We start from the raw sequence: 25,078 nt of genomic DNA, 5'->3' as shown, positions 1-25,078 counted from the left end.
ACCCTAGGACATGCCTGTTCAGGTGCTTTTTTGTAAAGTACAAGAGCTGTTTTCCCTTACCTTTGCAAGGTACTTTGCAATTTTAGGCTGTTTAGTGCCTACGATTAATTTCTCCTTATTAACAAGGACAGCTGAGTGCTTGTATCAGTTTAAGGCTTCCTAGTGCTTTCCAGGAGGTTCTAGAGCAAGTGCTTGTCACAGGGGTTCAGATTTTAGTGCTACTACTGAGAAACCAGCTAGTTCTAAGGGAAAATTTGAAATGCAGACTTTCTGGCACCTGGAATAGTTTAACCGTAGCCCCTCAATGCTGCACGATGCAAAAAAATTAGCAAACACGCATGTTTTTAAGCCAGAAAGTTGAAAGGGTTAGAAATCAGCCAAAAATGACTAAAATTATAGAAATCTGCCCAAAATGGCTAAAATTACAATTTCAGAGCTGGAAACCACTCCTCTAGTGTTAGACAGGCAGTTCAATGCTCACCACTCCCACTGGTAAGCAGTAGGACTTCCCTCTACCACAGCAAGGTCTGGATAGCTCTGAACACAGAAGATAAAACCCTGAAACCAGCAAAGCCTGAGATCTGGACTAAACTAGCTAGGAAAGGCAGGAAACGAGCAAACAAGATAGTATTTTTTTTTTGGTTAAAACAGGCTAAACAATGCAATAATACACTAAATAAAAACAGACAAGGCTAATGCACTTGAGTGTGTAGCCCTAAACAGTAAATACAATTAGAACTCTACAAAATTAGCAATTTAAAACTTTTTAAATGAAGCAAGGCAAGTTCACAACTGAAAAACGATTTAAGAGGTAGTAATACAGGAGAATATGTAGCTAGTCTACATATACAGAAAAGTCTATATATATATATATATATATATATATATATATATATATATATATATATAGATAGATATATAGAAAAGCAGCTAAAACATACTAAAACAATTCTGATGCAATGCAACCTAGAGCACTTGAGTTGTAGCAATATTAAGGCAAATACAGTTTTAATAAATGCACTAAAATATATTCTATATTTCCAAAATGTTTGGGAAGCACAGTCAGAAAACAAGGATATTCAAATTTTTTTTTTGTTAGGAAAGGGAGAAAGGAGGAACAGAAGGAAAGAAACTAAGTGGTTTGGCCTTCTCAGATGCATATTTCTTACATTCCTTAGTCCTTTCTGTTTACATTTCTACTTCCCACTTTCCAGTAAACTGACATCTTAAATCAACTGATTAATAACTGCTTTTCTTTTATTTATTTATTATGCTTGCTTATCAAAAGCTCAGTGAGCATATATTTTTTAAGCATTTCATACACCTTTTACTTTACACAGTTTAGAATTTTGCACTTTTTTATTGTCATGTTTATTATTATAATTATTAATATTTCATTATTATAAATCTTCTATCTTAAAATTTGCCCCTTTCCTTGTTCTGTATTTGTAGGAAGCCATTGTCTGGCAGTTATTTTATAGTGCCTTGTAAAGAAGCACAGCTTGACAAAATGTAGTGAAGTATCTATGTAGATTAGTCTATAAATGCATGTAATTAAAAGGACAGTGGAGCCTAGAGGGGTTGCTAAGAACTAAAAGCAGTAACCCTGATTATTGTTATTATTATTAATATTATTATTATCATTATTGTTATTATTTTCTGGTATGACAGGCATACTTTAATTTTTCCATAAGAATGTCGGAAGCAGAGTAATACTACATGACATGCAGGTTAAAAAGAAAGGGAAAACTGTTTTTAATATGATTGAACTGCAGTCTTTACAAAGTCATTACATTTTGAAATATAGCCATATACTGTATTACGTGTTTGCTGTGCAAAGATTAACAAGTATCTATATCTACTGAAGTCTCATTGTTGGTAGAGAGATTTGTACCCTCTCGCACAATAGTATCCATTTCTGAAACTGCAAGTAAGTTAAAACAGGAGCTGTTACGTTGGATGGGGGTAGAGTGGAGTGCACAAAACCACCATTTATTGCAAGAATTCCCTGCTATTTATATTCCTGTGTGTATATCTTCTAGTACTCAAACTGTACTGTTTTCAAAACATTAGTAAAATTAATATTTTGATGAGGGTATAAGGAGCTTTGATTGCGAACTCAAGCTTTAACAAACAGCAAAGCATAATTTTCTGCAAGGTATGACCAGTAAATTAAGTTTTAGCAAGATTTTTTTTCACTTTCATGTATTTGCCATATGTTGCTCTTACTCCTTCCATCTAAGTTTGGGCAGCACTATACGTAATGGAGGCATTCTGATATTCAAAGCGGTACACAACTCAGTAATAGGTAATGGATGAAACAAGAACTAATACTCTGAAAAAGTCCAACATAATATTTTGATACACATTGTGTAACACAAAAGGAAGAACAGATAACGTATGTAATAATGTTGAAAGCTCATTGGGAGACCACAATGTTAGACTTGTTTGAAATCACAGTAACACATTTTCAAATCTACAGTTTTAGGAGAAATGTTTGTATTCCATATCTTAAATCTATCCAAAAATATACTACAAATAGGAGAAATGCGCTTACAAGTTTCTTTAATGCTGCAAAGCATGGAACATAATTTCCTTCGACATCTATTTCTGCTTAGAAGACAACTTTTTGTTAAAGCTGAGATACAAATATAAAGCTAATCATGTATAAAATGGACAAGACTACTATAATGTTTGAAGGAAGCATTTTGGAAAATTTATCCTACTACTATGTGACATGCAGGCCATTTTTGCAATTGTGTCCTGGATACAGAATTATTGATTAGTTTATGAAGTTTACTTTCAAAGCTTCTGAGGAAAAAATGACAGTCTCATGTGGCAGGCCTCATTACATTGCATACTGAATATTTGACAGCAGAATTCCAACAGCTGAGCTACCGTGACATCTACTAAATGAAATAAGGACTGATATCAGTTCTTTAGGTTAACATTTAGAGTAAGATTGGAGGTAAACTTTGCAGATGCAGCACATGTAGATTCACGGGGGGGGGGTCATGTTTAGTAATAAAAAGGTGTTGGAAAAAGACTGTGGTGTGATTTATAAGAAGAGTACTTACACTGATAATTTCATGTTGTTGTTCTTCTTCTGGCTTTTCCCAGTTAGGGGTCGTCACAGCGGCACTCCAGTCTGCTAATGACTGGCAGCAGATTTTTATAGTGCCAAGGTGCCAGCTCAACACCCGACCTTCAACGAAGGCACGCCCATTCAAACATGTCTTTCAAATGCCACTCGACTGTGGAGGGGACATGCAGACTCCACAGAGAACGCGCTCCAGCTGAGAATCGAATGGGAGAACCTCTTGCTGTGAGGCGACAAAGCTACCGCTGCACCAATGCAGCTTCACACTGATAATTCCATGTAGGCTTTTTAAAAGAAGCACACATATGTTTGTATACGTAATTGCTTCAGCAAGTTGAAGTCAGATTTATGTGTCTTACAACAACAAATTAAAATGAATCAGAGATTCAAATGATTGATGCACATAATATAATCTGAACCTTAGCAATAATAGCATTTTCCAGTTCTATGCTGAAAACTAAGATCACAGTCTGAGGGAAAAAAAATTGAGTAAGAATTAAAAAAAATAAAGAAATATGAACTTTTTTACTACTATATTGGGTCATATAGTGCAGTTCATAAAACTGATCAAACTAGATAACTGGTCAGAGCTGGTCACTTAAATATTAATGCATTAATTCATTGACTCCAATAAAGACGAAATCATCATTTTCCCAACATGGAGGAAAGCAAATGCACAGAAAGGGAAATGCTTTCAAAATGACAAGTACATTGCACAATACTACACTATTTGGGTTTTAGCACCATTCACATAATAGGCAGCTGAAAATGTCTTCATGTTTGCAAACATTTTTCAATTAATTAAGATAGGCGGAACCACCTATTGAGACTTTGATGGCTTATAGCTCTCAAAAGAAATGCTCTTTTATTCTATTATACACTTAGAAAGTGTTTTGATGTGACTGTCAGAATAATTGTAATCAAGTTACTTCTATTTTATGGCAGTTTTGCTCAATTCTTTAAACTCATATGAGTTGTCTTGTAGGAAACCTCCACCCTGAAACTCCAAAATTATGTTCTTCCCAGTCGCTTCTTTATAGTTTACCCTACAAGTGGGCCAGAATTACTGATTTGTATTATGTTTTAACTTATTTTACCTCCAAATGTTTTCCATGGGCTTGACATATTGATGAAATTTTACTTTTTATACATTCTGTTTTTTTCCATGGAGTGCAGCATGTGCCTCGTTTTATGAATCAAATTATCCATAAGGACGTGCTTTTCTTCATTATGTAGTACAGCTGTACTGTGAGTAAATTGCATCATCTCTACATGTCACGTCAGTTTATTTCTTCACTGAATGACCATGATTTTTGTTAACTGAAGGCTCCTTTATGAATTTAAACCTTATATAAACCAGCTAAACTTGTCACCACTTAGCCAATACTTAAACAATTGTGAGTCCTACCATATCCTTCCACTGGTGGCAAACTTGTCATTTAAAGTTAGCAATCCTGCTATTGATTTGTGGCATAAATATGACATTTCAAAGACATGCACTGTTATTTTTATTTTATTTGTAGACAGATATATATTTGTGTTTATGTGGAATGTAATACTCCTTTGACCAAAATGAGAGTACTTACTAGTTATTGAAATTAGTGTTACAATACAAGTAATTTATCCCCATTCTTAACATAAAGATTAATCCAAAAACTGACTACTTGGAAATTTTTACTTTTGCTGTGAAAGTATGTACTTAACCATTATCAGCAAGACAAAATCTGCATATGTAAAACTGTAGTCACTAATAGTGAATTACATTGAGTGATATGTCAAGCTTACTTTATGCAAGCTAAGACAAATTACTTTCAAAGACACTATGAGAACTGAGGCACCGAATGGATACTGGACTCTAACTTAGCTTTAGGTGACAATGGAGGAAAATAACTCTGGATTGAAGTTAGCTATAGTTGAAGGTGGAGACCTCGTTTAAGTATTTTGATGCTATCCCTTTAATTAGTAAGCTCTAGATGTATATGGACCCTGGTAGAAATCTGAGCATGAAAAGTAATAATGCTGATTAGTTAAAGCCTTTCTTGCATAGGGGTCTATATTACAACACTTAAGACGCATTCTTTCGAATGCGTCTTGATCGGACATAAAAGGCTAAAAATGCAAAATATCGAAGTAGCTGTTAAGCAAAGTCTTTCCCTGGGAAAAAATTTGCTTGGCCACTTCGGTACTTTGACGTTTTTGGCACTGTAGTGCGGTCTCGGAGTTGGTATATTTAAGTAGGGGGGTGTGGGGGAAGCAGCCCCCACATCGGGGACTCATCAGGGGGTGTTGGGGGGGGGTATTTATTTTTTTTGTTGGAACAGCAATATTTTTCCCTTGAAAAAAAAAAATCACTGTTCTGACACTTCGACATTGTAAGCTTCCGCTTAAATAGGGTCAATTAATCACGGTTTGCTTTTTTTAGCATTCGATGATCTAATATAGACCCTTGCATAGTATAGAACAGCTGATCATTACTGAATCCAAGCATCAATCGAAGCTTATATTCAAATCAGCACCTATTTGCATGGTAAGTATATTGGAAAAAGGAAGAACCTGTGGTTTCTAATATTATATAAATAAGAGGAAAGGATGTGTGATGCAGATAGTGAATATGACTTTAAAGGAGGGACATGGGGTAGCAAAGGTAAATATGAATGGGAGGAAGTGATGTTGAATTGCAGGGACAACTATAAAAGGGAGGAAGGGATATGGGATGTTAAGGTTAACTATGAATGGAATAAAGATGTGGGAATATATCTGTAGATGTGAATAAGATGATGGGATGTGGAATTTTAAGGGCAATTATGAAGAGATGGAAGACATATGGGATGGTAAATGTACATATTAATGAGGGGATTAATGTAGGATGGTGAAGGGAAATATGTATGGGAGAAAGAGACATTTGATGGTAAGGATAAATATAAATAGGAGTTAGGGATATATGATGGTAAAGAAAAATGAACATGTGAGAAAGGGGCATTAGATGATAAGGTAAATATGAATGGTAGGCATGGATTTGGGATGGTAATGGGAAATAATAATGAGGAAAGGGATGTGGGATAGTAAGTGCAATATGAATGGGAAATTGATATGGGATAGTTAGGTCAACTATAAATGGGATGGCATGATGTGGGATAGGAAGTTTAAATATGAAGAGAGGAAATGGAGGGATGATAAGTGTAAATAAGAATTGATAACTAACATAACTAAAGAAGGATTTATAATTATCTTTAGCTACTGATGCCATTTTAAGTTCAAGGTCAGCCTTATTGAACCAGACAGTGATTTCAAATTATTTGTGGTATTTTTAATACTCTCCTTGATATGAGAATTTTAAAATTACATGAATAGTTTAAGGAGTTTTTTTTTTTTTGTTGGAAAGCTTACTAATGTTGATGGGCCACTAGGGTGTCTTATTTTTGATCTTTCCATGACATTTTTCTCAAGTAGGTACCACCATTTATATGCATTTTTCTAAACTGGTATATAATTTCTTTGAATAGGTCCAAGTTATAGTTTAATGCAATCATAAGGGAATTTCAGTATCTCTTTACAGAGCAGAATGAGATTTGCATGGTCAGACCTCTCTGGAAAAGGGAATACCATAGGTGTATTCTATGAGGCAGCCATATTCACAAGGACCTGTTCAAGAATACTGTGTCCTGTAGTAAATTTATTTATAGTCTGTTCGAAAGAGGTTTTGTTTACTAAGTCTGAGTATTTATGGGCATACCATAATTTGGTGGTATAGGTGTATTGATGGATAGTTAAAGTGACCCAGTGTAATGGAATGTTTGCTGACAAGAAGACCATTAACTATATTAAGGAATCTTAGATGATTGTTAGGTGTCATGGAAGGTATTTTCTTACAGGCTATAAATTGTCCTATCTAGAGTGATTTGAAGTTGAATGGATTCTGTTTGTATGTCCCTAGGAACTTGCATGGACATCATATGCTCCTTGACAACTATAGCTATGCCACCAATTTTCACCTAGCCTGAAGGCATTAAAGATACAATACTCAGGTATGAAGGGAGTGCTTTTCTTTCATTCAAAACATGTTGTGGTAATTACTCATAAATGTACACTTTCCAAATGCATGACAACTTCAAAAACAGGCAATTTATTGTTGAGCTGTCTTTCATTTTGCACAGCCATTTTCAAGTGTCTTAATTTTGGATTTTGTGTGTTTGCTACACTGGGATGTCTATTAACAAAATTCTGCCTAAAAAATGCATTATAGGGGCAGCACAAACTTTTGTCAATATGCAGAAGATTTGCAATGACAAATGCAGACCATCCACAGCAATGCAAGTTTGACTGTTGAGCTTCTTTTCCTGTAGTAATACATAATTGATCTACTGGAATGAGACAAACTATTTGGCGTATTGTTATAAATTATCACTTTTTTTGTACATAGGCATCATTCCAGGTGGATTCAACACAGAACTAGTGACGTGCCTGTATTTGTCAAATGCATGGAAATTTCTGGCACGTCTTTCTGCATGTCCTTCAGAATATCGATCTTAAGTCATTCACAGCAACATGGTCAGCTATCATATCATTGTCATATTTCTCAAGTGAAAGGATATTTAGGGCCTTGTGAAATCTGAGATCCTGGTGTTCAAAGGACAACTAAGAATAACCCTCTCTTTGTCCAGCTTTGTGAGTACTGAGAGTGAGTGTGACTAACTATAGATTTAACTATCACTACAGTGTTTTGTTACTACTGTGATTAGGACTGACAAGTTTTAAGTGATTTGGATCAAGGTGATTCATTGATGAAGGACTGCATGAGGTAGATGAAGAGTCTGATTTTTGCCAAAACTTAAAGTTCTTAGTTCTGGGAGGCTTTGGTAAGGATATTTAACAACCTCAGCATAAGTGAGTTTACTGCGATTTGAATTTGACTGTTGGGAAACTATGGGATGTTCACAAGGTAGGTTCATTTTTGAGAGGGAAACCTGTAGATTGGTTAATTATTTATACCACTCACCAAAAGAACTGATCAACAATTCATTATCCGTGAGCATGAGACAATTTGTTCAATTCCATAGGAAGCCTATTGCTACAAGGTTGACAATAGAAAGGAAACAGGCCAGCACACTTTCCATCTTGTTCATTGATTGATGAGATAAACAGAACATGTTAGGGTCAGCTGAGTAATTGAACTTTAAGGTTTTAAAAAGGATAGTGTAGTTGAATATAAGGGGATTTTAATGCTGGTGTGTACAGATTAATTATAGCAAGACACAGCGAATATGCAGAAAGCATTGCATGTTAAGGGATATATTTGTGGCAAGGTACACAGGTTGCACTACAGCAAGGGATACATAAAATATATTTAATAGAGACAGTTTGGTATTTCCACTCCATACAATCTAAAGGTTATTATTGGCTAAACAACTTCAAATGTGAGATTTGGTGGAAGTAAGTTTATAAATACAAGTCTAATCCATTTATGCCCCAAATGATTGAGTAGAGAAATAGAGGTTAGTGTGTATTTATCAATGTGAGTAAAAGCAGGAAAAAATAAATAAATACATACATAAATAGGTAAATAAATAGATAAATAAATAAATAGCACTTAGGCATTCAATGGTATGCTTGCATAAAGCAGTAGACTCTCATTTGTATCTTTTCGCACTCAGATGTTCACGCACTCTTTGTTTAAAAATACATTTAATTTGGCCAGTGTAGATGGCTCTGCATGTTACATTAAGCAAAGTACAGTATTTCAGTTAATCTACACATTACTGAACTTTTTATCACAAAAACACCTGCTTGCATTAGCAGGAGCAAATCTCATGGCACATACATTATACTGACAAAATTTACAATGACGACTTGGAATTGACTCGGCAAAAAAAAAAAAAAAACTTTTCTTCTCCTCAATCAAATCAATAATCTGGAAAGGCTTTCTTTTTTATTTAAACATCTTTATTGAATTATCATCTGTGACACAGGCAAAGTTTCTGCCTTTTCTTATCTAAATTTGCATGCCAAGTCCAATATATAAAATAAATAATTATCACTAAGCAAAATTAGTCAATATTTATTTAGTTTAATTGTAAACCACAAAATAAAACAACACCTGAACAGCAATAAATGGATGGCAAACTACCGTCTGATACATAAAATAGAGAGCGAGAGATAAACGGCTCGGACTAATGAAACTTCAAATAATTTAATAGTATATCGTAAAATAAGGTTAAGCGCTTTCATCTGCAACAACGCAGACTTCTTCAGAACAGTTACTTAATATCCAAACATTCTATTTAAAAACTTTTTGGCACCAATTTTGCACTACATGAATTTAAAGTGCCAGTGCCTAGATTAAAATAATATAATTCACAAACAAACGTATCAACATCTAGATCACCTGCCCTTAATCCGTAGACTTCATATAAATGTTAATATGATAATTATATCATTAAAATATTATTAAAATATATATGTATATATTTTTAAAATGTTTAAAACATTTTTTCATTAAAAAATCATGATGGTAACTACCATAATATTAAGCCATAACCAATACCTAAATACATGATTTTATTTATTTATTTATTTTTTTAAATTTGTTGACCGGGAGTGTCCGACTGGACGTGGGTCCATTTTCAGCGGAGGCCCAGGGAGAAAAGCTCCACAGTAAAATAAACAGACAGTAGTTACATTGGATTACATAGCGATTAACAATTTAACATAGAAATTACTTACAACATATTTACAGATGAAGAACATAGTACATCAGTAGACAACTAGAATCTTTATCTGTGAAGTACATAACAGACATTAACAAATGTAACAATGAGAAGTTCCTGCTGTATAATAAGTACTAGGCTTATGAGTGTCTGAGCTTGCAATCATCAAGGTAGTTAGTGGAGGTGAAAGAAAGGTAGTAGTTGGATGGGGTGGATGATATTAGAGTGGGAGTGGCATAGCCAGCATGTTTTTAGGTGCGCTTTTAATAAAGTTTTGAAGTTGGTGCATGATGGTACGGAGGTAATTTTGGGTGGGAGTGAGTTCCATAATTTGGCTATGGCACCAGAGAATAGTGCTTCACCAGCAGAGTTATTGGCTTTAATGATCTGCAAGTGTTTTTTGTTGCTGGATCTTAGTGGTCTGGTGGTGCGATAGGGTTGGAGTAGATTCTGGAGGGATGGGACATTTAGTGGATGGTTTACTAGTTTGTGGGCGAGTGAGAGTTGATACCACTGAAGGAGGTGGGGGAGTTCAAGCCAGCCCAGTTCAGCAAGTGAGAGACAGTGGTGACTACGGTAGGATGTCCCTGTGGCGAATTTGGTGATTTTGTTGTAACAGGTCTCTAGCTTGTTTAGATCACATTGCCTTAGGTTGGTATATACTGGAGAGGCATAAAGTAGGGTGGAGATAAGGTGGGAATTTGCTATTGAAATCTTTGCTGCTTTGGTGAGAAATTGTTTATTTCTGTATAATGCTCCTAGTGTTTTGTGGACTTTTTACATAGTCATGGATATGTGAATGTCAAATTTTAGTTTATTGTCTATTTCTACTCCTAGCAGTTTGGTGTGTTCAGTTGGGTATATAGTGGTGTTGTCTTTTGCTGTGATGTTAAAGTGAGAGTTGTTTTGAGTATGTTTGGTGGGTTGGAAAATGAATAGTTTAGTTTTGTTTGGGTTGAGTTTTAATTGGGCATCAGATAACCATGTTTCAACAGAGGAAAAGGCTTCCTGTGTGACTTTTTGCAGTTTGGGTAGGGACTTGGCTGAGCAGATGATGGTTGAGTCATCTGCGTATTGGATGAGTGTGCCATGTTTGGTGGCAGAGGCTAGATTATTGGTGTAAACAGAGAAAAGTAGGGGTCCAAGGATGGATCCTTGGGGAACCCCTATGGAGACAGGTAGTTGGGGAGATATGTCATTCTGCCATACAACGGATAGTTGGTGGTCAGACAGGTAACTCTGAAACCAGTTGGTGACTGATTGTGAGAAGGATAGATTATTAAGGACAGAGATAAGTTGTTTGTGTGGGACCATGTCAAATGCTTTAGATAGGTCTAGGAAAGTAGCAGAGGAGATATAGCCATTGTTTTTATGCTGAAGGATAGTGTTAGTAAAGGAGAGTAAGGCAGTGGTGGTGCTATGGTTTGGTCGGAAACCATGCTGAGTAGTGGAAAGGAGGTTGTTAGTAAGGAGGTAGTGTGAGACCTGAGAGTGTATGCATCTCTCTAGTATTTTGGAGAGTGGAGAGAGAATAGCTATGGGGCGGTAATTGGTTAGTTCTGCAGAGGGTCCGCCTTTGTGGAGGGGAATTATATGTGAGACTTTCCACAATGTGGGAACGTAACTTTCTGACAGAGATTGGTTAATCAAGATGGATACTGGGTAGGCCAGAGCATCAGCTGCGATTTGTAGGTATTCACTTGGGAGGTTGTCTGCTGCTAATTTGGTGGGTTTAAGTTTAGTTAAGAGTGTTTTTATGTTGGAGGTAGGTACAGGAGAAAAAGAGAAGGCAGTGGGGAGATTACTAGTTGAAGGTGTGGGTTGGAGGGGGGGGTTGTGTTGTTTAGCTAGTGATAGTATGGTTTGGGTGAAGTGTGTGTTGAATGAGGTAGCAATATTTTCTGAAGAGTGAGGGATGTTAGGAGGAGGGGTATTGACTTTACCTGGGTGGAGGATGGAGTTTATGGAGGACCAGAATTGTTTGGGGCTGTGTTGTGAGGAGTCTAGGGCAGACTGCTAGTATTGGAATTTGTCCCGTTTTATTAGCTTTTTGACTCTATTGCGTAGTTCTAGGAATTTCTGTCTAGCTGCGGGGGTTTTGGTTTTGCGCCAATGCTCCCAGCAGTGGCGGCTGGTGACTTCAAATCAAAGGGGGGCTGCAGGAGACAGCTGAATGGGTGGGGTCAAGGGAAAAGGGTGTGGCCAACTAGAAAGGGGAGGAGCTATGCTCAAAACCACAAAAACTTAACTTTAATTAAATACGCTGCCCTGGGTGGCAAACCATCATTATGAGAGTCCAATCAAGACAAAAATAAGTGTAGAAGAATAAAAATATTTCAGTGCATTGGCTGCATGACAGTTTTCTTAATATCTAGATAGAAACAAAATGTTGTGAGGCATGAACAAATAAATTACTTTTTAAATACATTACTGGAATGCCAGTCAAAATCAAGTACAAGAAAAACCAGAAGCACTCAACTCAAACCACTTCTCCTTGCACTGCAGTTCTAATTATAATTTATATTCAGCTTTATTAAAGTACCAAGTAACATGCTGAAAGTAGAAATCTCTATGATGCCCCCACTTGTAAAAATGTTTCTTATCCAAAAAAGACCTGCTGCCTGACAACTATCTACTTGTTTCATGGGGAAAACATGAAAGTAAAAAATGAAAAGCAAACAAGAAACAAGCTCAAGATACATTGCTTAAAGGTTACTGTACAGGTTATGGACCACACATGATTGGCATTCTGTTTAGTTTACGGGTAAAGTCTGTAGAGATGACTGGAAGTCTCCAACAAGTGTAATGAGCTTTTTAAAATAATGGAATCCTGTCCTTTAATACCTAAGGCTTATACATTATCTAGTGAAGTATTCTCTGCATGGCAACAACAGAAAGGCTTTCAATGTTGGCAATTCTTTAACAGTATGCTTATTAAAGCTTACTTGCATCTTACAATCTCAGACAAGCTTACCTTATGGTCATTAAAGCATTGCTACTTAAACACAGAGCAACAGGCACTTTGAGTAATAAGCATAAATCAACAGTACAAAAATATGACAGAAACCAGACCGTTCTGTAAAAATCAAGGACAGATGAAAAGCCACTCTAGTACTTGTGTCTACCTTGGATGGGTGGGATTCTCTGCACATTTACACTGCATAACTACTCCTTGCCTTACTTCGACACATCCAGAGTCACTACATGGGGGAGTGGGGTGTAACAAATATGCCACAGTTTGAAATGTCTCTGGCTGACTTGTGATGGCCCTGACACATTTGTCATACCTCTCAACCTCAGAGCAAGAAATCTGGACAAAGCCATACAAAGAAATGGGACAAAGGCCCAAAAATAAGGACAATTTTTAAAATATTGCTCTTATAAACTTAGAAAGCTAATAGAGGTCTTGCATTAGTATGAATTTCCTGAATGGTATGAAATCTGAAACTCAAATGTCTGTCATTATTTTCTAACTTCAGTCTTTAATTATTTGTCACTAATTTGCCAAAAAACACAATTTTATGAAAAATGGACCAAAAATGTGATGTAAAAATATAAAATAGCAACACAATACAGCTGGGAACCTGTCAAAGAAGGGACACTTTAATATTAGTACTGCTAGCTTGAGCAGCTGACAAAATAAAATAATCTACATGCATTTCTGAAATAAAAGTAATCTGATTATTACAGTTATTTCTTAATTATAAACCCTCCATGTTTTCTTCCAAAATTGCTATTTTGCGGAGGGATCATTAGGGGAAGAGCAACATTTTGAGCCAAAATCAGGGACAGTTCAGAGGTTTGGCTATGCCTAATTCTATAAAGCAATTTATTAGCATGTACCTCTCAACCTGTTAATGCAATAAATCTGGACAAGGCCAAATATATTGGGGGAACATATAAACAGTACTAAAATTGCTCTTGTATAAACTGGGACATAAATCTGGACAAGGCCAAATATATTGGGGGAACATATAAACAGTACTAAAAATTGCTCTTCTATAAACTGGGACAGTTGATAGAACAGGTCTTACTTTAGCATGCATTTTTCTGAAGGTTATGAAGTCTGAAACTAGTGTGTCATTATTTAGTGACTTAATTCCTAAATGATTTGCCAGAAAACCACAAATTTTATGAGGAACAAAGCAAAAATAAGAAGCAAAAAATCTATTCATTCTTTGAAAATCTGGACAGTTGGGAGGTATAGTTCAGCTGGGGCTGTCTAAGTTTGCCGCCCTTCCCCATCACAAAACCATGGTCGAATGGAGCCTCCCTGCAGCCATTCCAATGATCCATTACTTTGCTATTTCACTCCGTTTACCATAAACACTAATGTGCATACTGATTTACTTCTATGATGATTTGAACTTCATTTGAAAGTTTTATTTTGCATTTTACAGCACAAACACTAAGACATCTAAACAAACTTGGCATTAAAACTTCTCTGCCCTTGAAACTCATATTCATTGAAACAACATTAAAACCACATTCAAAGAAAATACATTTTACCCGTGGCAGATAAAAAATAATTCTGGGCTGTTTTCAAATCATAGGCCCCTTGCATATGAAACATACATGTGCTCTTTGATACACCTTCCTATTGCTTTGAACATTTTTCCAGTAAACAATGAAACACAACTGTCCAATTCAGAACATTTCCATCATAAAAGTCTACTCAAACTTCTACAGACCACTATTATCAGTAAATATGCACAATTCTACATTTCACCATTATCAGTAAATATGCACAATCTCTGAAGTAGTAAAAAAGTTATCTAAATAATTCCACGTTAAATAAATCTGTAATGAAGACGTTGCTGCTAGCAATCACCTTTATATTTCATGGTTTCATCGAAAAATAAAGTGTCTGATGCCCCTGAGGAATAAATTGCCTAAATTACATTAAAAATAAGCTAGTAATATTGCAATAGGAAATGGATGGCAAACTGATAACAGGCTCATAGTTAGTATCTTAATTTTCAGTATGGCAGCATTCACCCCTTCTGGGAGTAGAACCAACAACCTTCTGCATCAAAAGCAAGTACACAACCTGTTGTGCTATTAGCAATGGGAGCTGACTTAGCATAATCAGCACTAAATTCTCTTCCCCTGCAGCTCTCAGCTCCTTGTAAAATCTACTCAATACTCAACTGCATCTCAACTTCGCAGCACAAGAAGTCTGGAAAAAGCCAAATTTATTGGGGTGGGTCAAAAGGGCAAAAACCAGGGACACGTTAAACATTGCTTGTATAATCTTGGAAAGCTGCTAGAATAAAATGCTGTGTTACCACCATACATTTTACTGCCAAGGTCCCTGTGCAAAAGAGTCAGAACAACATATCACTATGCCAAATCACCTGCTTTGTGAAAGAAAAATGCTGTGTTACCACCGTACATTTTACTACCAAGGTCCCTGTGCAAAACAGTCAAGAGCAACATACCACAATGCCAAATCAGCTGCTTTGTGAAAGAGAGGAAGACTGAAACTTAAATGGCTATCATTTAATGAATTCAGTTCTCAACATAGCTGTCAACCTCTTAGCACAAAACACCTGGACAAACCCAGTAATGAGGGAATACAGCCCTCAAACATATTCAGTGAATTCAGTTCTTGCCATAGCTGTCAACCTTAGCACAAAAAACCTGGACAAAGCCACTAACAGGGTATTACAGTCCCAAAAATAAGGACAAATTTCAAATAGCCATCTTATAAACTTAAAAAATTGCTATAATAAAAGGTTGTGTTACTATATATTTATTGCTAGAATAAAAAGTTGTTTTACTATGTATTTTCTGAAGAATATGAAGTCTGAAATTCAAATGCCTGTCAATTTTACTTCTGACAGAACAAAAACAATTTTCAGCAGAGGCCCAGGGAGAAATACTGTAGACACATGTCTTTGTAAAATGGCAGGACACCAGAGCAAATCCACACAAACACAGGGATTAGATGCAGACTCCACACAGAAGGCACCCCAGCCAAGAATCAAACCAGAAAACCTATAGTTGTGAGGCAACAATACTGCCACTGCACTATCAAATATGTAAGGAAGTAAACATTCAGAAACCTGAAGTCTGAAATTCAAATGCCGGTCAATTTTAACATTTGTTAATCAGGACAGTCTGACTTGGAACAAAAAAAACAATTCTCAGCAGAGGCCCAGGAAGAAATAATGCAGACATGTCTTTGTAACATGGGAGGACACAAAAGCAAACCCACACAAACACAGGGAGAAGATACAGCCCCCCCCCCACAAAGAAGGCACCCCAGCCAAAAAGCAAACCTAAGAACCTGCAGCTGTGAGGCAACAGTGCTACCACTGCACCATCAAATATCAAGCATTGCAACATTTACAAACCACAGATATTATGAGGAACAGATCAGATCAAATATGAGGCAAAAATCTGCAATTTTTTTACAAATGGTGGTGGGCAGGGAATTCAGGTCTTTAACACCTGCATACAAGGTACAGGGTTCAAGCCTGAGGTATTCCACACCACCATGAGCTTAACACACACACACACACACACACACACACACACACACACACACACACACACACACACACACACACACACACACACACACACACTTACCTGGTCCTGTAGTAAATCCCTGTCCACAAAACCACCAGTAAATCCCTGTCCCCCGACGAGACTGCAGCTGAAAATCCACGCAAATCCGATCCTGCCCATCGCGAGATCTTCCCCTGCAGCAAACTCCAATCCAGACCCGAGATCCTACTCCTGACTGCCGACCTTGCAGTCCGACCCCGATGCGTTTCCCCAGCGAATTCCCAGGCAGTCTATGCAGTTTAAAACTGCATAGACTTGTGGGAGCGCTCCTGTCCACGTTTCTCAATCGGGACTGCTACTGAGACAATCTGCGCATGCTCCATGCTCCAGACTGTCTCAGCAGCAGACTGGACTAGTGCACATGCGCGAAGTCCGCAAAATTTTAAAATATTTTTTTCTTTTTATTTTTTTAGTTTGAAGTTGAGGGGGCTGCAGTCCAGCAGTCCAATAGCACGGGCCGCCCCTGGCTACCAGGCTTTATCCCTGTTTTTCATTTCTGACTTAATGGTTTTCTGTAGCCATGGGGAAGGTTGTGCTTTGGTTCTGGAAAATCTTATGGGGGCATGGTAATTAAGGATGTTCAGGAATGTAGTATTAAAAAATTCAACTGCGTCATCTAGACTGAGGTACTTTAGAGCATGCCAGTTACATTCTTTGAGGGATGAGATGAATGTGAGTGGGTTAAAGTTTATTTTTTTACGTATTTGATGATAGATGACAGGTTTAGCTTGGTACAGGTATTTTTTGAGTAGGAATGTTGGGGAGTGATCACTGAGGCTATCTGATAAGCAGCCTGTTATATATGACTGGGGGTTCTTACTGACTAGAATTCAATCCAGGGTAGTGTGCTTGCTGGAGTTTTTATTTATCCTTGTTGGTGACTGGACTAGTTGGGTGAAGCAATGAAGGTGTACATGATGGGTTGGATTGTTGCCAGAACAGGATTGCCAGTCAATATTGAAATCACCTAAGATGATAGTTTCTTGGGGGAGATGGTGGGTAGACCAGCTGAGGAGGTTTTCTAGTGGAGGGATGTTTGGGTCATGTTTGGCCATGATATACGTAATCAAAATATTCTATTCCAAATTAATTAAAAATACAATAACATAAAAGTGCAATAAATACATGTTTTTTGTCTATCCTTACTGCAATTCAAGAAATGGTTTAATAGATATATATTCATTTAACCCAGGTTCCCTGGATGCATCAGTCTGAATTTGCCAGATTGTCTCCCTTTTCCTTAACATTGCTTTAAAATTTCCTCCCCGAGTGGTATAATACACCTGATCAATTATGGCAAACTTAAAATTATGTGAATCATTTTGTTTCTTTATATGCCTGTAGAGTGCATTCTTTGTGTCTTTGGTTTTTATTTTATATAGATGGTCATATATACGCTTACGAAACTGTCTCTCTGTTTTGCCTATATAAAACGCAAAACAGGATACACATTTGGCCAAATACACAATATTCTTAGTGTTACAATTTCCTTTTCTAAACTTTATGTATGTCCTATTGATATCTTCCAACCTACATCCTTCATTTTCATTGATAATGCTATTTTATAATTTATAATAATATTTTAATGATACAATTATCATATTAACATTTATATGAAGTCTATGGATTAATGGCAGGTGATCTAGATGTTGATACGTTTGTTTGTGAATTATATTATTTTAATCAAGGCACTGGCACTTTAAATTCATGTAGCGCAAAATTGGCGCCAAAAAGTTTTTAAATAGAATGTTTGGATATTAAGTAACTGTTCTGAAGAAGTCTACATTGTTGCAGATGAAAGCGCTTAACCTTATTTTACGATATACTATTAAATTATTTGAAATTTCATTAGTCCGAGACGTTTATCTCTCGCTCTTTAATTTACAAAGCAGACGATAGTTTGCCGTCCGTTTATTGCTGTTTAGTTTGATTGTAAGCGTAGTTGTATCATATGTGGTAGCAAACATCTTGCAGCTGTCCCTAGTCCTTTTTGTAATATTGCTATATTTGTGTGCTCAGCAAATGTCTGATTTCTTCATAAGAGTAAGTTGCTCTGTTAAAAGAACAGCCCATGTGTCTACTTCTATACACCAGATTTTCAAACACCCTCATAAATTCTTTGCATGCATCACAAATTCATCTAGCATGAATTAAACTGGATTTGGTGATGCTTCATGTCATATGTTTAGGTTGTCAACTGGCATGGTATAAGAAAACATTTTTTCTGTCACAGATGAGATTTAGATCCTTATCTTGAATAATTCTAGAGCTGCTTGTTTTACAAATGTATAGCAGATCCATCAGGGGATGATCAGAGAATGCCTTGTAGATTAGGCATAGACTGCCCCTCAGTAGTTTTTAAGAGACCAAATACAGGGACAGAGCTTTGAGGTGGTCTGCAAAGGACATGTTATTTGCACTCTGTATTCATTTAGTGAGGAACCTCTATGGTTACTCTAGGTGTTGCAAATGCCTGGTCAGATACTTGCCAAATGATTATCTTTTAAATGAGGGCTGATTATAGTAGGACTGTGACTTCCTTAGACCTGAATACCATGTACTTACTTATAAGTTGTGCCACGTAAAAGGATTTTCTCACCACAATAGACACATGGTGATCAAAATTCAGGTCAACATCAAGCTGAGTTCCCAAGTCTCTTAGCACCGGTCTATTCTTAGAGGAGTATTATCAGTGTTATAATTTGCAGAAGTGGTCTTTAGAACATGGCTTTGTCATCAGTCTGTGTCAAACAGTTATCAAATGGTATAAATATTTCTAGTATTATGGCATTCAAAGCAAAGGGGGGGCTATAGGCCACCTAGCATATGCATCACTTATAAAAATCAAGCAGGAGGGGAGGGTACATTTAATAACATCCTTTATCTGATGTAAAGGGTAGTTGCTTTGAAAGTGCAGAAAGGTATTGCAGAATGTTGGCTTATGATAGAGATTAGTGTTAAAAGTACTATCTGCACTCTTGGAGATCATAACATCTAAAGAATGTGATTGGTTTCCATCAACAGAATATGTAAATTCTAAAAAGGACAAGGGAGCCTGCAGGTCAGAAAACATTTTTCAAATTACTTTTTACTACCTAACCACATGATAAGTTTGTCATCCAAAAAGCAGTAGTAAGAATTACAATGGCAAAATAAGCCAAGTTTGATAACTTTCTCAATTTCCCAGGGCAGTAATACAGCAATGTATAGATTTTTAATATCCAAAGTGACAAAAAATTAACTTTCTCACTGGATACACTGCAAAGTTTGTGAAATAGATTCCATGAATCTTGAAGTATGTGTGGAAAATTCAAAAACAACAACTTGAGTTTGCGGCATATGTATTTGGCTAATGGTTTGGTAATAGACCCCTTAGCAGCAACAATGGGGAGAAATGGTGGGTTTTCAATGGAAGAATGTATTTTGAAAATTCCAACAATCTTTGGAATAATGGGCCACTGGACTTTCAAAACTTCTAGCGTGGTAAAAAAATGTTGTCAGACAGTAACCACTCATCCAACTGAATATTAATTGTTCTGTAGGCCATGTTGATTTCATTTGCTTACACAATCCGGTAAACTGAATCATCACTATGTAGGGAAGTCATTCTACCAATGTAGTCCATGAGGTCCATGATGACCAAACCCCCACCCTTGTCTGGTTTCATACATCTTATATTTTTGTAAAAGTGAAAACATCCCTTTCTTCTTTGGTGAGGTTGAAATATCTATGTTTCTTCTGTTTAGCCAGTAAATGTCTGATCTCCCTTTCACAGGATTTTTCAAACACATTGATCATTGGATAGAGGGTGGGGGTTGCTACACTCTTCCTTTTAAAATCTATGGTGGAAATTTCTATACCCATCTCATTGTCATATAAGAAATGAAAATTCAATTTCCTGCTGAATATTTTGAGGTCCAAAACTATGTGCTCAATATTCGCATGTCCAGAGGGAATAAAAATAAATCCTTTCAAAAATAATTTATGATGATCCGGGTTTATCTCAATACCAGAAAAGTTGTAAATGTTAAAATTATAAAAGGACATAATAGAAACACTACCTTCTTTAAATGCCCCAAGCTGTCTGCTTAAATTGGGGGTTACTTGATTAGCATCAATCTTGAGGTATACTGCTTTAGTTCTGTAGTCATTGTCATTGTGTTATCATGTCTTAGCTTTTCTCCTTTTAAGGGAGACCAGCTTATTGTCCAAATCTGTCAAGATGTTGTTAAACTTACTTTTGTACCTGGGGAAATCTAGGTTTTCTGTGATGGAATGAACCTTGTGTCTGAATAGTCTCTTTTCGATGTAAAATACTAAATACCTAGGGTTAGACACTGACTTTCAGGCCCTACTTGTGAAGCAAGAATGTTTAAGTTTTATACTTATGAAGAAACAGACCCAACGGTGTCTGTCATAGTCTTCTTTTAAGAAATGAACTGAGATAGTTGTTATATAAGCAACATTAAATTCTACAGCAATCCATGGAAGTTAACATTATGGATGTTCACAAACAAGCCTTTTCTGTATCAGGTACTGACATGCCAGTAATTCGCAAAATAAAAACAACACACTCCAAACCAGCACTGAAATGTAAAAAATACCTAAATAACAAAATGACCATTTAGCACTCAAAAAATGGAAGTTTAATAAAAAATGATTGGTCCTAATATAGGGAGCTGTGTCAATTTCTGTATTTTTATAGCTCACTTCCTCAGTTTTGTTCATGGTTCTGATGATGTCTTATTGATGAAAACGCTTAACCATGTGTGTTTTTTTAATGTGGATTTTTATTAAATTTCTGTTTTTCGAGTGCTTGCTGGTCATTTTGTTATTTTAGTATTTTTTATATTCCAGTGCTAGTTTTTATTTTGTAATATTTTCTTGTGTATTACTGACATGTCGGCATCCGATAATGAAGAAGGCTTATGTGTGAAGGCTCACTATGTTAACTTCTATGGATTGGTGGTATGTTTAATGTTGTTTATATAACAACTATCTCAGTTTGTTTCTCAACAGAAGATTATGACAGATACCGGTAGGTCTGTTTTTTTCACAACTACAAAACTTAAACATACTTGGCTTCATAAGTAGGGTCTGAAAGTCAACATCCATCCCCAGGTATTTAGCATTTTACATCAACTAGATGCTATTCAGATGCAAATAATGTTCACAGGTGGTTGGATTGTTTTAATTAGCCCAAAGAGGTTTGTTACATTAGATCTATACAAGGTGATTATGTTTCACTAGACCAGCAAATTTCAGCTCTGGATAAATCACTATACAAATAAAATTGTCTGTAGTTGGACAACTGTTTCTTAACGGAAAGTATAAAAAAAATGTCCCAAAAGGTCTGCATATGTGGAAATTTTCACAAGGATTTGAGGAAAATACTACTTTCCACATGAAATTGCTAGTATTTTTTGACAAGATTGGTCAAGAGCTTACTCAGTTGATTATAAAATTGAATGAGAGGTGTATGCACAGCTATGAAAAGGAAATTACAAAACTGGTGCATTCCATCACAGAAAACCTAGACTTCCCATGGTACAAAAATAAGTTTAACAACATTTTCACAGATATGGACAATAAGCTGGCCTCCCTTAAAAGGAGAAAAGATAAGAAATTACAACACAACACACAAAGACAATGACTACAGAACTAAAGCAGTATACCCCAAGACTGTTGCTAACCAAGTAGAAACCAAACACGCCAAACCTCTCACGTGGAGCGATGCACGGCCAACCAAACTATGCAAATTACACAACGGCCAGCAAGTTCTGTTCCAAAAGCATTTTATTGAAAAATATACATAGGTTATAAGAATATATCCTGCTCCAAACCGGTTTCGGTTACCCTTCTTCAGTGGAGCGTTGAAAAATGTGTAGAAAGCCAAACACAACATCTGATACCATTTTATAGTGTCAGTCAACACAGTCAACCAATCAAAATCCAAAAAGAAGTTCTTGGTATTGAGTGGGACCAGCACCCCATATTGTGAAAAAACAAATTGTTATATAAACAAATATAGGCATGGCACAATAACATGCCTGAATACATCAAAAATAATATATATACACACACCTAAATAAAAATAAAAATAAAAATAAAAATAGAAATAAAAATAAAAATAAAAATAAAATAAAGTGTTCAGGACTATCCATCACATAATAAGACTCAAATCTGAATATATATAACAAAATAATAAATAGTGTATTTCATAATCAGCAAAAGTAGTTATAGATCTACATAAATATAACATTAATAAATAGTTATATGATAATCTGGTACTGTTCAAAATCATATCTATCATAACAATATAGGGATATATAACCCAATAAATGTACTATAGATGATCATTAATACCTGGCGGAAATAATGCACCCAAATGTATGATCCAATATTTCTCTTTTTGTGTCAAAATATTTTCCCAACCTTGTTGATGACTTCTATCACCAACAATCCTGTCAATAATAGTGAACTTAAATTTTGCCGTGGGATGTTTAACAGTGTGTAAATAAAGGGCATTAGTAGATTTTTTATTTTTGATGTTACCCCTACTCCATGCCCACTCAATACCAAGAACTTCTTTTTGGATTTTGATTGGTTGACTGTGTTGACTGACACTATAAAATGGTATCAGATGTTGTGTTTGGCTTTCTACACATTTTTCAACGCTCCACTGAAGAAGGGTAACCGAAACCGGTTTGGAGCAGGATATATTCTTATATCCTATGTATATTTTTCAATAAAATGCTTTTGGAACAGAACTTGCTGGCCGTTGTGTAATTTGCTAACCAAGTAGACTCAAATTTATATGATATCCATCATGGTGGTATAAATGAGGAGGACAACATCGAAAGGTATGAACATTTTGGAGGAGTTGAGTATTTTCATTTAGATCAATCTGGACCATGACATTTGAAGAGACTGACCAACAAATAATCAGGTAGATTAGAAAATCAAAACCGAATGAAGAGCGGGAACAACTGGAAGAAGAGGACCAACAACAATGGTTCATATGAGAGACAGTAAGCAGACAACTTGGGGCATTTAAAAAGCAACTGTTTCTATTACATCCTTTCATAATTTTAAAATTTACAACTTTTCTAGTATTGAGATAAACCAAGATCATTATGAATTATTTTTGAAAGGATTCACTTTTATTCCTTCTGGATGTGTGAATACTGAGCACAGAATTTTGGACCTCAAACTATTTAGTAGGAAGCTGAAGTTTCATTTTTTATATGGCAGTGTGATTGTTATAGATAATTCCAACATGGATTTTAAAAGGAAGAGTGTAAGAACCCTACACCCTCCATCTCATGATCTACATGTTTGAAAAATCATGTGAAAGGGAGATCAGAAAGTTACTGCCTAAACAGAAGAAACATAGATATTTCAAACTCACCAAAGAAGAAAGGGATGGTTTGGAGACAATTACTTTTAACAAAAATATAGGATGCATGAAGCCAGACAATGGCAGTGGTTTGGTCATCATGGACCTCATGGACTACATTGATAGAATGACTTCCCTACTTGGTGAGGATTTGGCTGACCAGCTCATGTCAGCAAATGAAATCAACATGGCCTATAGGGCAATTAATATTCCATTGGATGAGTGGTTATTGTTTGACAACATTGCTTTATCAGTCTATGAGTTTTTGAAAGTCCAGAGTGACTAGACCATTATTCCAAAGATTACAGGAATTCCCAATCTACATTCTTCCATTGAAACCGCAGCACTTCACCCCATTGTTGCTGCTAAGGGACCTACTATTGAACCGTTGATCAAACACGTAAACCGCAAACTCAAGTTGTTGTTTTTGAATTTTTCACATATACTTCAAAATTCATGGGATCTATTTGACAACTGCAGAATGTATCCAGAGAGGCAGTCAATTTTTTTGTCACCTTGGATATTAAAAATATATAGGCAGTAATTCCTCATGAATTAGGGTTAGAGTGGTTTGGTAAGGTTATTGGAAGATTTGGCAAGCTCTATGAAAATTAATTGATGCTTGTACTTGAATTTATGGAAATAATATTAAGTAACAACTTTTTTTCTATTTGATGGCAAGTATTATAAGCAACTCAAAGGAGTGACTATGTGGGTCGCATGCGCCCCCCCATATTTGCCAACACTGTATTACTGTACTGAGAAATTGAGAAAGTTTTCAAACTTGACTTATTTTGCCATTGTATTTCTTACTACCACTTTTTGGATGACATTCTTATCATGTGATCAAGTAGTAAAGAATCATTTGAAAGTGTTTTTTCCTATCTGCAGGCTTCGCTGTCCTTTTTAGAATTTACATATTCTATGGATGCAAACCAAATGCATTATTTGGATGTTATGATCTCCAAGAGTGCAGACATGTCTTTCAACACTAATATCTATCATACACCAACATTCTGCAATACCTTTCTGCACTTTCAAAGCATCCACCCTTTACATCAGAAAAAGGGTGTTGTTAAAAGTCAATTTATTTGTTTATCTCAACATACCTCTGATGATACCATCTGTATTAACAACTTTAACACTCTTAAGAGGATGTTACTGGAGAGAGGATATCCCTATACAATTACTGACTCTATTTACCCATTAATTGTACAGGAATGAAATGGTGAATATGTCCCTATTATTAGCAAAGGAACTGAGGATCATTATGAAGATATCAGTAATATTAACACGACA

Source organism: Protopterus annectens, chromosome 10.part0 (assembly GCF_019279795.1).
Source record: "Protopterus annectens isolate FY-2018-M chromosome 10.part0, PAN1.0, whole genome shotgun sequence".
NCBI classification, from domain to species: Eukaryota; Metazoa; Chordata; order Ceratodontiformes; family Protopteridae; genus Protopterus; species Protopterus annectens.
The sequence above is the reverse complement of the archived record's forward strand: the minus strand, read 5'-3'. Positions refer to the sequence as shown.